Source organism: Chenopodium album, chromosome 15 (assembly GCF_948465745.1).
Source record: "Chenopodium album chromosome 15, dcCheAlbu1.1, whole genome shotgun sequence".
NCBI classification, from domain to species: Eukaryota; Viridiplantae; Streptophyta; class Magnoliopsida; order Caryophyllales; family Amaranthaceae; genus Chenopodium; species Chenopodium album.
In genome coordinates, this window is record NC_137848.1 from 49,864,377 (window position 1) to 49,879,234 (window position 14,858).

The window sequence follows — 14,858 nt, forward strand, 5'->3', positions numbered from 1 at the left end:
AGTAGTCACATGAACTTAATTATGCCCAAAAGGGAGAGAAAGGAAGATGGGAGATGTTGTATACTTATATTCATTATACTATATTAGTAGATTTGAAAAAATAAATTTTTTAAAATTTTGTTTATATTTTTATATCAAAATTTAAAATAAAAGAAATTTTCAAAATAAATAATACATCAAATATTAAAAAAAAATAGAGCTTATAAAAAAATTAAATAATTACTCCCTATGAAGCTTGTAATGGCGGTGGTCCATGTGTCATATGAAGCTTGTAGTCGCAGTATTGCTCTATAGCTGCGTCTCCTTGTTCATGAGCATTAAGACATTCAACAAACACACTCGATGGAGGCAAATTACACCATCAAAAAACTGGGGAGTGACAATCCTCTAGTGAACTTTCCACCATATTCAGATTCGATGCAATACTAAACTGGGTCCAACTGACCTTTATATGCGGACCCAATGATCATGTGGAGAGTCAATTAATATTAATTATATTTCTAAAACCATTAGAATTTATCTTAAGCTCTTATATATATATATATATAAGTTTTACATAATTTGTTAATTTATGAATAAGTTTTACATAATTTGTTAATTAACGAATAAGTTTTATGTAATTAAAACCTTCTAGAACAAATTACGTAAAACATAGGTTTGAGGTTGATGTCGTGGGCAAGAGAGTTGAATTAAAGGAGTGTATGGAGATGGATGAGCCCGCTGCAATAGGAATCACTCCGGGTGTTTTGTCTGATTTTCACAAATACTCAGATGGTGATGATATGTTATTTTATGAACACCCTTTTTCACTGGCTGCGTGGTGCAAAGGCCATCTCACGGAAGAGTCGAGATGGTTGCCTAAGTATAAGACTTGGGGTAGGGATAAGATGACCCGGGAACTTTTAGTGATCATCCAATCTCTTGTCATAGGGGTTTTGGATTACTTGGATGAATTTGGTAGTCATGGAAGTTTGGGTTGTATGAGTAGTTATCAATTAACTCAATATATCATCAACCACATTGGTGCGAAAAAACCTCGATTCAAAACAGAATTGGTAATGGGAGCCTAAGGTACTGAGGTGGAAGATGTAACTCATGATATTTGGCAGTTTATAGGGGTTTTACATAAGATTTTTCAAGGCGGTGTTTTAGATGCAAAATTAAACTTTATGCTCTCACTCAACATCCATATTCTGATCCATATATGGAAAAATATTGTTGGGTTTTTCTAAATTATGCCCCCAAACTTTTTCGGTTTCTAAGTTGTGCCCATGATTTTTCAAACGTCTCAGCTGTGCCCTCAACCTCACTAATTTTTATTAACAATAACCTTTTTTTATTATTTTATTTTCTGATTTTTAATTTTTTTTTAAAGTGTTAAACCAATTAGAACGGGACACATGTCAAATTAATAATGCCACGACACCATTATTGATAAAATAACTTAACTTTCGTTAACGGATATGGCTGTCAAAGGGTATTGTTGATAAAATATCATGAGGTGGAGGGCACATCTTATAACTTTGAAAAATCATGGGTACAGCTTGAAAACCGAAGAACTTGGGGGAATAGCTTAGAAAAACCCAATATTGTTTTAAGAGATTTCCCAGCCCTATGGGATGGTGATAGGCTAAAGTCGTAGTCACCCAATCAAAAATAATACCTAAATCTACTAACTATGTAGATAGGGAAGAAGGGTCGAACCACAGGGAAACGAGTTAATTTATTCCTAATTAATCAATATAATCTAAATTATCAAGTAACCAAATTGTTATTGTAAAAGAGAGAACTAAACTACTAAGAGTGAAAGTGGGAAGGAATAAAAGTAGGAGGAAAATCAAGGAATAAAAGACCTAGGGCATAGGTTCACCAATAAATAATATTCCAGGGTAAAACATAATAATCAATCATCAATGCATCAATTAATCAGATCATAAAGGGCTTTCGCTACGTATTACAATCACAGAATTAATCTACCGGTATTAAATCTCATCTCTCGAATCTCGACTTAACCATTTATAAATTAACCTGCCTATTGAAACTAGACCTAAACATCAATTCTCATCTCTCGAATCTCGAATCAATACTGTCAAACTCATGCATAAAAGATCAGGCCTAATCTAGTCACAGAGCATTAAATCAATCAATAGGAAATTAATCAAGCATTGACAATCAACAACAATAAATTACCCCTTCATATTATTTATGGATCCCCATAAACCCTAGAAAGAAAACTACTCAGACATAATCGAACATAAACTAAACAAAGCAATTAAACAAGTCATGATGGAAGAAATAAAATAAATAGCTGAGATTAAAGAAGAAGAAATCGTTACCAAAATCAATAGAACTACAAAGTTGAGAGAATTTTAGAGAGAGAAAATAATCTAAGTAGAGAGAGAAAGTCTAAAAGAGAAGGTCCCCCCAAAAAAAAAGATTCCATACTAAAATCGTACTTAAACAACTCTAAAAACAATCCTAATTAAAAACTAAGAATTCGACGAATCTGAACCCTCAAAAACACGCGCCCGATCGGGCGAAGGGCCGCCCGATCGGGCCCGCCTTTTCTGATGCCTCTGACTACGCGCCCGCCCGACTGGGCGTAAGCTTGCCCGATTGGGCCTGGTCTCTTCCTCGAGGCTTGGACTTCGATTGGGCTTGATTCTTCGGCCCAATCCGGATTTCCTCTTCGGGTCTTGAATACTTGGTCCAAATGCCCCGGTATCACACACCAAGCCCTTAATCACCGGCTCTAACCGGTCCTGAGCTTCAAAGATGGTCGTGTCCTCCTAATGTCCGTAGTTGCTCCAAAGATGCAATTTCCTACAAAACTCAAGCAAAACTACAAAAACACTAGAAAACACCAATTAGTAATAAAAGTGGCTCTAAAGAGCCAAAAACACTACTAATTACGACCAAGGGACGGGGGTAAAATACTATATAAATTGGACACATCAGATGGCTATGAAAGAAGGGATTTCTTCATCAATTTCTACGGCCGTTATGTAAGCGATCTATCATCCAAGACTCTATTTAACAATGCTCTCTCTTTTGCTGTAAATAAACTTCCAACTGCTCAACTAGTAGGGTGGATCTCTAAGATCCCTGTGGGTTCGATTTATGATCACATTCTACGTATGTCCGGATCAGGACCAGTCATATATAGTGAATCATCTCTTTTCAAGATTCTCAACTCTCAAGTACATTAGGGCAACACTCCATCACTATTGGCAGAAACCAGGGGGCGCACAGATTGATTTTCGCCGCATTGAGCTTTTTAGAGAGACTAGACAATTTTTCATAAATTGATACTCGTACTAATAATAATATAGACCAGAATTTTAATACAAAATATAGTTATGGAGGGAAAAGTTTAATGATAATATGACATAAGTCTAATTTTAGGATATGATGATGTTAATGGTTACTATTTTAGTACACTACTAGAAAACAGACCATTTTCGATGAAACAGTTCCAACGGACACGAAAATACGTCAAAAATTTCCGACGGAATTTTAATCCGTTGGAAAATTCTTTATTTTTGATCCGTCGAAAATATTATATTTTCCAACAGATTTAAATTCCATCAAAAATTTCAGACGGAATTTAAACTCTTTTCGACGGAATTATAGTTAAAACAACAAAAAAAAGACAAAACCCCCCAAAACCCTAGTCAAAACGGCACCCATCCCTTTCCCTCTCCCTCTTTCATTTCTTATTTCTTTCTCCTCGTTTCTTCTCTCTCTCTACCTCTCTTATGCTTCTCTCTCCTCTCCTCTCTTCCTCTCATCTTCTCTTTCTCTCTCCTCTCCTCTTCCCTCTTCTCTTCTCACGCCCCTTCTCTTCTTTGAATCTTTCGCATGCCCTTCTCCTCTTCTCTTCTTTGATTTTTTCTCTTGCCCATCTCCTATCCTCTTTTCTGGTTTTTCTCATGCCCTTCTTCTCTCTAATGGTGGGTTAAAGTTGTTTATGGTGATGGTTTAAAACAAATTAATGGTTTTTAAGGTCAATTTCGACCATGAAAATGCTAGATCTAGAGTTTTCACGGTCGAATTTGGCCTTATTATACCAAGTTCGAGGTGAAATTCGAAGCTAATTCGATTTTTAAGGTACATTTTAATGTTTTTTATTTTTGTTTTTGATTTTTTTATTTAATTTTTGGGTCGTGGTGGTTAGTTTATCGTTCGTGTTGATGGTTTTAGGTGAGTGGGTTTGGGTGTAGGTTCGATCAGGTTTTGGTGTTTTAGGTGGGTGGATTTGGGTTTGGTGGGGTTTTGATTAGGGTTGGTCAGGGATTAGGTTAAGTGGGTCTGGGTTAGGGTTTAGTGCTGCTGGTGGTGGTGGTGGTGGGTGTGGCTGATTTGTGTGCATTTGTGATTTGTGTGCGTGTGGTGGGTGGTGATGGGTTTGTGGTGGTTGTGCGCTTAGGTGGGTTTAGGGTTAGGGTGGGTATAGTTAAGATTTAGGCTTAGGGTTAGTTTAGGGAAAGTGGAGGCCTGGGATTAGGGTTAGGGTTAGTTAGGTGCTGGTGGTGGTCTGATATGGGGGATAATGGCGATTGTTGTCTGATGTTGGGGTTAGGGTTAATTAGGGGTTGGAGGTGGTAATACGCCGTGCCAGTGGTGGTCGGTGCGACGTGTTTTTTTTTTAATTTTATGAAAGAATTTTCTGACAAAATTGTATATGTCGAAAATTTTCGACGAACTTTCTCGGTGCCTAGAAAATTTTTTTCGACAGAAAAGTGTTTCTGACGGAATTTCCGTCGATAAAGGTCTTTCCAACGGAATTCAGGGTGTTAAATTCCGTCAAAAATGGCCCGCTTTCTAGTAGTGGTATTAGCTATAGATTGACTATAGAAGGGAAACTTTGTGTTTAATGATCATACGACATAAATGTTTTTGAAAAAGAGAAAATGGAATGAATTTATTCAAGATGAAAAATAAAATATCATTAGGGCAACTTCCACCCGATTCACCATTTAGGCTAATCTGGATTCGGGGCTCAGTTATAGAAGGTTATATTACAGTCTCTTCCTAGCTAATTGTTGTTGCAAGAGATCGGACATGCGATCCTCCATATCATATGTAGTGTCAATCACCACTGCACTAACAGTCAATTGGTACATGTAAGTAGTTAGAATTGGAACAAATATATGAAATATAACATTCATTACACTAATCTAGAGCTCTACACGTGATTTTGTCGTGCATTTCTAAATTAATATCATTTTCTCTTTTCATAAAACTTAACTTTAACTCCAACACACATGAGGTTGAAAAATCTTAAGACTAGATTGGTTGATTAACACTTTAAGTGAGGGATTCAACTGCATAATAAACATATTGGGTAATGAGTGGAGGTAGTGTAAAAAATTGACCCAACCGACCTGATCCGAAAACAAACCAAACAAAGTCCTTTAAATTTCAACTTGTATGACCACAATAATTTAGCATGACTCAAATTTAAAACAGGTCCTACTCTACCTCACCAAATCCGACCCATGTGCTCGATTTTAACCCAATAATTTAGCATGAACTAGCTATTCCTTTAATATAAACATTTAGAAGATACACCCTAGCTAACCATATTTGGAAGTTCTTTCGAGGGATTTGCCTTAAATCACAAATTTAGTTATTGATATGTAAACAATGATGTTTAGGGGTATAAAAGACCAAGGCAACTAACATTAATGATAAAAAAAATAAGTAACTAAAATTTTTTAGGGTATAAATGTATAATTGTCCAAATACTTTTCATTAAAAAGAACTTATACATGTAACACCCCCAAATTACTCTCCAATAATAATAATTACAAAACGTGGTTAATAATTATAATTAATTATAATTAAATTGGTTTAAAAATTAGGGGTATTACAATACATATTAACGAGGGTATATTTATATGTGCATATACATTTTTGAAGGATATAATTGACATCACACCATTCATAAGAATTATCTTATACTTTTTATAACGTGGGTGTATATATATATATACTAAATTAACAACCGCTGACATCATCACTTTTTAAAATTGTACACATGTCAAGCTGTTGTTAAAATTTTTCCCGCCTATTGCTAACATCATATTTTTATTTATTTTACCTTAAATTATTACAATATTTTTTTTGAACACAATTATTTTTATTATTGTTATTGTTATTGTTATTGTTATTTGTATTATTATTACTATTACTATTACTATTACTATTACTATTATACTCCATATTTTATATTATGAATTTATGAGTGATTATCTGACTTCAAAATATAATTACTCTCGGTTAAAGAGTACTTCGTAATACATAATTTGCTTAAGTTTTAACTCTTCTTCAAAATTAATAAGATCTAAATATCATTACAAATGGCAATTAATGATTATATCTTTATAATTTATTTCATATGAGGGACATATATAAAATATATATTTATTTCAATAAAAAATTTTATGTCGTGCATCGCCATGGATTTATCTAGTATATGTATATAGAGGAAGGCTCATGTAAGAACCCTCCTCTATATAAGAACCCAATCTTATATAAGAACTGTTTTGGGTGTTTTTAGTCCCTCAGGAGAGTTACAGCTCGAACACTGGTCCGGTGCGGCCTGTACCTACAAAACAACGGAGATTCCGGGTGGTTGGAGCTCCGCCTTCGACGGTCAAGTTAGAACGGGCTTCTAAGAATGTAAGAGTATGGAAAAGTAAAGTGAGATCTTCTCGGATTCCGAGATCAGGTATTTTTTCTAATAAGAGAGAATGTAGGGTAGTGTAATAAATGAATGTAGATGTCCCCAAAATGGGGGAAATCTCCCTATTTATAGGGTCATCGATAAATGTTCCCCTAATTAGGTCACTCTGACCTAATTTTGATGGGCTGCGCCGAATTACGGCCTTCTCGGGATTTGGGCCCTGAAGGCCATCTTTTCTCCTGAATTCTGGGAACGCCACATGTCAAATAGAGATAGGTCCAGTTTAGACTAATTCTGGGCTGACACGTGTCGCCTACTAGTTAGTCCACGTGGCATGATTAAAAATTACCCAAAATATTTGTCTCTCATAGATGTGACGTGGCATGCCACGTGGCATCTGTGACACATGTCACTCTACCACAGGTTGAATTTTAACTGTGAAATTTAACTTTTCACATTCTGGGGAAATTACGGGAATGCCCCTGAAATTACCCCTCTATAAATACAGGTTTTACCCCCCCTCATTTTGGACATTTCTAAAAAGTTCAGGAGAGATAAAGTCAAAGTGTTCTAAAGAGAGAAACTCTGACCACCGTTTGTGTTAAACACAAATAGTTCCTTCTTTCGCCCGTCTGCCCATACGGTTAACAACCGCTTGTGCTATAAATAAGCAAAATCACTTTCAACCCGCTTGCTAGAGTCGGTTAACGCTTGGCCCCTTTCAGAGTCAGATTTTTAAGCTACCGTCTCTACCCTCTTCAGCTCAATCTTGTTTTTTCCGTTTGTATATTTACATTTAATAAACGGATTCATCACCAACACACACGGCACAGCCTAGGTCAGTAGTCAGCCGATGTTTTGGTACGGCTGAGTTTAGGACTGGGGGTGCCGACTCTGGGTGTATGGAGCAGCCTTGTACATCCCTAAAACCGACCGTCTCTGTGTCTGTGCAGGACACAATGGCTCGAACTAAACAAACAACCACCATACGACGAAGGAGAGAGGGTACATTGGAGGTATCGTCTAATGAAATCACACCCGTTAAGGGGGGAGACATGCAGGTTGATTCGGAGGAGTACTCCCCTTCTAGGATCCCCAGGACTCCAAGTGATGGAATTTTATTCGAGTCTGAGGGTAGAGACGATGAGGAGGTCGTCTCCAATGTTGGATTAGAAGAAGCTGATCCAGAAGATGGAGACGGGGAAAGAACCACGTCTGCCTCAGGGTCAGACGGTGAAGAGGTTTCCCAAGAGAGAGACGGAGGAAGCACCGCCTTTGGGTCTAGCTCTAAGGATAGTAGTGATGATGATCTTCCCCCGCTTGAGGACAGCGAGGAAGAGGAACATAAAAACTGGAAAGAGAAGAACAACCAGGCTGAGATCCATGTGTCAGCCAAAGATAGAGCTGTAATGGAGAAGGGTTTAGACAATTTTAAGCTTAAGTACCCTCTAAGAGGCGGATTCAACATCTGGGTGCCGCCTAAATTAGGCACCATTGCCTGGGAAGACGAACAAATGAATGCCTACTGGTACTTCGGCTGTTATGAGGCGGCGTTCCCAGCCGACCTCCGCTTCCCTCTTCACGATGCAGTTGACTCCAAATTCTTGGGTGAACATTTTGGGTTACATAGCCGCCTGCGAATGGCAAGGGCTCCACCCTGGCTGGGAGGATTTTGCACACATGCATTACCTCAGTCGAAGCCTAGGCGGGTGGAGAGCGTGGTACACTCTTACCAAATACCCCAAATACCAGATGACCTTAGACAAGGTGTTTAAGTGGGATAATTGGAAGGTGCGCTTCTATTTAGTTTCCTCCCTCAAGGAGAGAGAGAACCGCGAGTACAGGCGGTACAATAGAAAGCCGGACCTTCTAGGTCAAAAATGCAAATTCCCTGCCATTCCAGACGAGGACTATGAGAAAATCATAGAGGCGGGATTTTTTGAACTTGAAACCGACTACCTCTCAACCGGGGAACCAATAAGTGTCCCCAAGAATTGGATTCCTAAGCATGAATGGTTGAGAGATAAGGCGTTCTTGTCCGCGTGCAGTCTCAATACAATGTTTGATAGACGTATGTCCAGTATGCATCCGGCAGTAATTATGCCGTCTGTGTTACATTCTTAGTTTTATTTCTATTATGTATATTCTGACAGACGGTTTGTTTGCAGAGACAGGCAGGAACATGGTCTCTGAAGAGAAAACCCCCAAACGGTCTGCAGCACAAATCCGCAAAGATAAGGTGGAGAAACAAAGGGTGGAAATAGTCGCCAAGGGTCAGGTATTCACCGTCTGCCCTACTTGGTACCTTTAATTTTCAACTAGAAGCGGCGCTATGCCAGCTGTATACTCATCGTGCCATTGTGTTTCAGGATGTTCCTCGATCCCTCCAAAAGCTCATCCAGCGGAAGCCAGATGTGGCAGCCTACAGCTCCTCCAAATCTCATAATGTTTCTTCAACCCAGACAGCTCCAAAAGCCCCGGCTGGGAAGACTCGTCTCAACATCGAGGGGAAGAGCATAAGTCTGAAGGGCTTCGGTCTAGGTATAGACCTAGACAAGAAGTTTGGCACCGAGGCGGTGTCTAAAACAGGCAGGCAGCCCAAGGCAGCTCACAGCTCTGCAGCGGCTGTGGGTGATGATAGCCTGCAGATTATTGATCAAGGTATTTCTAGTCCCTTCATATCCCCGTTTGAGCTACCCTGGCCCATGCGAGTGAAATTTTACTCACAGCAAACTTCTGAGAGGCTCTTCAGGCAGCCGTCTATAGATAGGTGCCGCCTACATAGCTTACTCACCCAATCTTGGTTATGATGCAGATTCCCCCCGATGGCCGGATGTACAAAAGTATGCCAAGTCTATACTTGGGGCCATCCCCAAGAAGGAGAAAGATGCCATCCCTAACATAGAGGCGTTCAACCTCGAACGGATCATGGCCCTCCTGTCTGAGGTATGACCTTTCCAACAGATTTCGTTAAGTATATTACCGCTTGATCCCCTAACACTTCATTTGTATCCTTAGGCTATGCTGAAGGTTGATGGGTTGAGGAGGCCATGGGCCCACAAGCAGAACGAGGTAAAACGAGCCAATAAAGATGCGCGAGACTCCGCAGACATTGCTCAATACCAAACTACAATAAATGAACTTGAGACTAAAGCGTTTGAAATGACGCAGGCGGAGAACGTCAAGCGCTTGACAGCTGAGCTGGAGACTGCCAAGAAGAAGGCTTCTGACTTTAAGGCTGCGCTGAAAAATGACCAGGCGGACCTCAAGGCTCTTAAGGGTGCTAACAAGGAGAACACTAATCTTCGAGCAGACGTCAACTGCCTGAATAATTAAATGGCCCAAGCCCAGGCGAACTTTAAGGTAACGCTAGATGTCGAGCAGGAGCGGATCGTCGAAGAGAACGAGTCTGAATGCACAGACCATATGAAGATAGCCTGGGAGGCTTTGCACCCGGGGAAGGAGTACGGTATCTAGGCTTTGGCTTATCAATACGCTGATAAAGTTATCAATGCCCAGGACAAGGGCAAGCCATATCCTGGGTCATTCGACGTCTCGGCTGACCAGGAGATTGAGGAGGAGCTAGTTCCAGCTGTATGCGGAGGAGAGAAAGAGTAAAGACATGAAGAAGCTCAAGTGAACTCTACTCTAGCGCCGCCTGAGTAGACAGGAGAGGGAGACCCGATTGTGCTGACAGTTTAAGTTTATTTTCTTCTATTCGGCTTTATGTCGTCTGCTTTTCTGGACTGCGTGCCGAGTATTAGAGTGTGATGAATCAACAATTTTCAATTCCTTGTTTTTACCCGGATGGTTATTCGGTCAACATTTTATCCCGACTCTTGTGGCCGGGTTTTATTTATGAAAGTACCGACTGAGTCGGTTTTGCTTCAAATTTTGTTTCAGTTTTTGCGTTTGAATTTTGCATACATATATATACTTAAATTTTTGCCTAACTCTTTGAGAGCATATGGCAGGTAACAATTCGGTTGTACTTGCCCCTAGGCGAATGTGTGGTTGGTTTCAGTACTTTGCTGATTGATTGGCTTGGGAACTTTTGATACTTTAAGGAGTATGAGATTTTCTCAAGTCAATCAATCAAAGCAGTGATTTCCCCAAACCAAGTACACAGCCGTCCAATCATACAAGAAAGCAGCCGTTAGCCCAGGAAATGAAATAGTTATACGGAAATAGTTATACTTGCCATCCAATTACGCTCAATGTCCTTTTGCCCCATTGGGTGGACTTGCATAATTTCGATAAATAATCTAAGTTAGAACTTCGGCCGGTGACCGGCTGATGTCCTTGGACATTCGATTTTTGGATACTTAGTCGTTCTTTAGATTATCCTGGTCAGACGGCTATGAGTTGACCAATTAGGCCGTTCAATCTTTGCCGTCTGTATGAGTTTGTAGAGTACTTTTGCACCCGGATGGGAGATACTCTCTGCGACGATTCCACCAGGATGGGCGTCGCCGGACGCCATACTCATATTGGAGCAGGCGAATTTATAAAATAAGTATCATTCAGCCATTGGCCTCATGTCTTTTGGACATTGATTTAGCCATTAAGTTTTAACTTAGTTTAATTTTAGTATGTGAGGGTCGACCGTCTGTGCATTTCACAGATGGTGCTTGAAATGTTATGCATGTATATAAAGAAATAAATAATAGCATTGAAAACAAAAAGCAACTTTTTCATTGATAGGTTATTCATTTACAAAAATTTACAAGTCTCAAAAGTAGTACTTTTTTAAGTTGTCTACATTCCAAGTTCTGGCAATAGCCTGCCGTCTAGAGTTTCTAGGAAGTACGTGCCGTCTCTTACTTTTTCATAGATCCGGTAGGGGCCTTCCCAATTAGGAGTTAGTTTTCCATGCTCATTGGCCCTACCAGTTGCCTCCATTTTTCGTAGTACAAAGTCACCCATTTTCAGGGGTCGTTTGTGTACTCTTTTGTTGTAGGCACGTGTCATTCTCAGACGGTAAATCTCATGACGCAAGGCGGCATTGCCCCTGCGTTCCGGGAGCAAGTCCAATGCTAGCCGCATGGCCTCCCATTTTGCCTTTTCATCGTATACATGACTCGTATAGTCGGCTCATAATGCTTGATGGGCAAGACGGCTTTAGCACCATATACCATAAGAAATGGGGTTTCACCGGTTGCCCCTTTTTTAGTTGTCCGGATGGCCTATAGGTTATGAATTAATTCTTCAGCCCATAAACCACCAGCTCTTTCAATTTTCTTTTTGATGTCGTCTGAGATGAGTTTGTTGAAGGCTTCAACTTGGCCGTTTACTTGGGGTCGGCCGACTGATGCAAAACAATATGAGATCCCTTTATCTCCCAACCAAGTTTTGAGCTGAGGCGTTTCGAACTGAGGGACATTGTCAAAAACCATAGACATAGGTACCCCAAATCGGGTGATGATGTTCTTCCAAATGAAAGTAATGACATCCTTAGTCTTTATATTACAAGCATGTACCGTTTTCCGCCTGGTGAAGGCGTATACGGACCCAAGATGTCCATGCCCCATTTAGCAAACGGGACTGGGGTATGGATTGCTGTCAGGTCAGTTGCCGGCTGATGGATGAGCTTGCCAAATCTTTGGCACTTGCCACATTTCTTGACCATCTCCATGGCGTATGACTCAAGAGTGGGCCAGAAGTAGCCCTGCCGCCTAGTCCTAACAGCCAGGGACTTGTCGCCTATGTGAGAGGCGCAATATCCCGCATGCATCTCTTCGAGAACTTTCATCCCCTTTTTTGGGGTAACACACTTCAACAGAGGTTTTAAGAAACTCGCTTTGAAGAGTTCTCCGTTTCTTATCTCGAAGTTTGCTACTCGCTTCTTCAGGACAACCACTTCCTGTGGTGAGTCAGGCAGCGTACCGTCTTGAAGATATGCCTGGATGCCATCCATCCAGGTAGAGCTTCGGTCAACCACTCTAATAGGCTATTCTTCAATAATGCTTCGTTTTTCCATAACTTCCTAGAAGACTAACTGAGGCGTATTGCAGGAGACGGAGGATGCCAATTTTGACAGTGCATCCGCCTGATTATTTTCAGACATGGGTACTTGATTTAGATGGAATTATTCAAGTGTCCCAGCTTCAGCTTTGACCGCTTGAAGGTACTTGATCATAGCCGGGTGGGTGGCTTCATAGTCACCATGGTATTGGCTTACGACCAACTGAGAATCAGAGCAGGTGTCAATTTTTGTTGCCCCTGCTGCCTTACATATGCGGATACCGGCTAGCAAGACTTCATATTCTACCTCGTTGTTTGAGGCCTGAAACTTAAACCGTAGTGCATACTCATATTTTTCCCCCTCAAGAAACTGACAGATTATGCCTGCACCACAGCCGTTCATAGTAGAGCTCCCGTCAACATACACTTTCCAAACCTGACCAGGATTGTCCGGAGCAATCGGCCTTTGTCATTTCGACAATGAAGTCGGCAAACGCATGACCCTTCACTGCCTTTCTTGGTTCGTAAGTGATTTCAAAACTTTGCATTTCAATAGCCCACTTGAGCATTCTACCGTATGACTCCAAGGTTGTCATTGGCCACTTGAGGGGTTAGTCTGTGTAGACCACAACCGGATGTGCCAAGAAGTAAGGTTTCAACTTCTTGACAGCCATGTAAAGAGCGAGGCCAAATTTTTCAACCATGGGGTACCTTAGTTCAGCATTTCTAAGCACATGACTAATGAAATAGATCGGGAGTTGAGTGTCGTCTCTCTCAGCAAGGAGAACAGCACTGAGGCTATGATCTGAGATGGCTAAGTACATGTAAAGCGTCTCTTTGGACAGAAGGCTAATAAGCCTTGGCAAAGAGTGTAAATGTTCTTTTAGCTTCTGAAAGGCCGCCTTAGCGTCATCCCCCCATTAAAACCTTGTCTTCTTCCTGATTGCCTGAAAGAAATAGAGGCACTTGTCACATGACCGGCTAAGAAATTTTACCAATGCCGCCAGGCAACTGGTGAGCTTCTGAACTTCCTTGACAATGCAGGGTAACTTCATGTCAATGACCGCCTGTATCTTTTCGGGGTTAGCCTCTATCCCCCTCTGATCAATCAGAAATCCAAGAAACTTCCCAAACTCAACACCAAAGACACACTTCTTGGGATTGAGCATGACCTTGTGCCGCCTGAGTGTGGTGAAGGTTTCTCGGAGGTCAGCAAGATGATCCGTCTATTGCTTGGATTTGACTATCATGTCATCAATGTACACCTCTACATTCCTCCCAATCTGATTAATGAAGACAGTATTAATCATCCGTTGGAAAGTAGCAGGCGCATTCTTCAAGCCAAACGACATCACAGTATAGTAGAATAACCCCTGATCAGTGACGTAAGCCGTCTTCTCTTAATCTTTTTTCCACAGGGGTATCTGGTGGAAGCCTGAGTAGGCATCCATAAAACTCATCAAGGCATGCCGGCTGTAGATTCGACCAAGCTGTCGAACTTTAAAAGCGGGTAACTGTCCTTTGGACATGCCTTGTTCAAGTCAGTGTAATCTACACACATGTGCCAAGTACCATTCGGCTTCTTTACAAGAACGATATTTGCAACCTAATCAGGGAAGTTACATGGCCAAATGAACCCAGCGTCTAACAGCTTTTTGACCTGGGCAGCTGCCGCCTGACTTCTCTCCTCGCCGTGATTTCTTTTCTTTTGCCGGATGGGCTTCTTTTTAGGATCCACAGCGAGTTTGTGGACAGCGAGATTCGGGCTAATTCCTGGCATCTCTTCCACTTCAAAGGTAAAGATGTCTTTGAATTCCTTCAGCAGATTGTGCAAGTCCGCACCCAACCTTTCAAAGGCAGCCGTCCCCACCTTAACAGTTCGTTCTAGATGGCTGTCATCCAGAGGAATATCAATGTGATCACCAACCGGATGGGGATGGAGCTCATCCGACCGTTTCCCGTTTAGTGATTGCTATTTCTTCTCCTTCTTCACCTCCATCAGCTGATCAGCTTTTCTTTACTTTTCGGTTGCTGGTGGGGCTGGGTCAGAGTCTTTGACATCGTCAAGGTCTATTGGCTCCTTCACATGACCAGCTGCAGCAGCCGGTTGTTTGACGTTTGAGAGGTAACACTCCCTTGCCGTATTCTGATCCCCGTTCAAGGAGCCAACAGAGCCATCATCCTTTTTCATATTTTAACAACA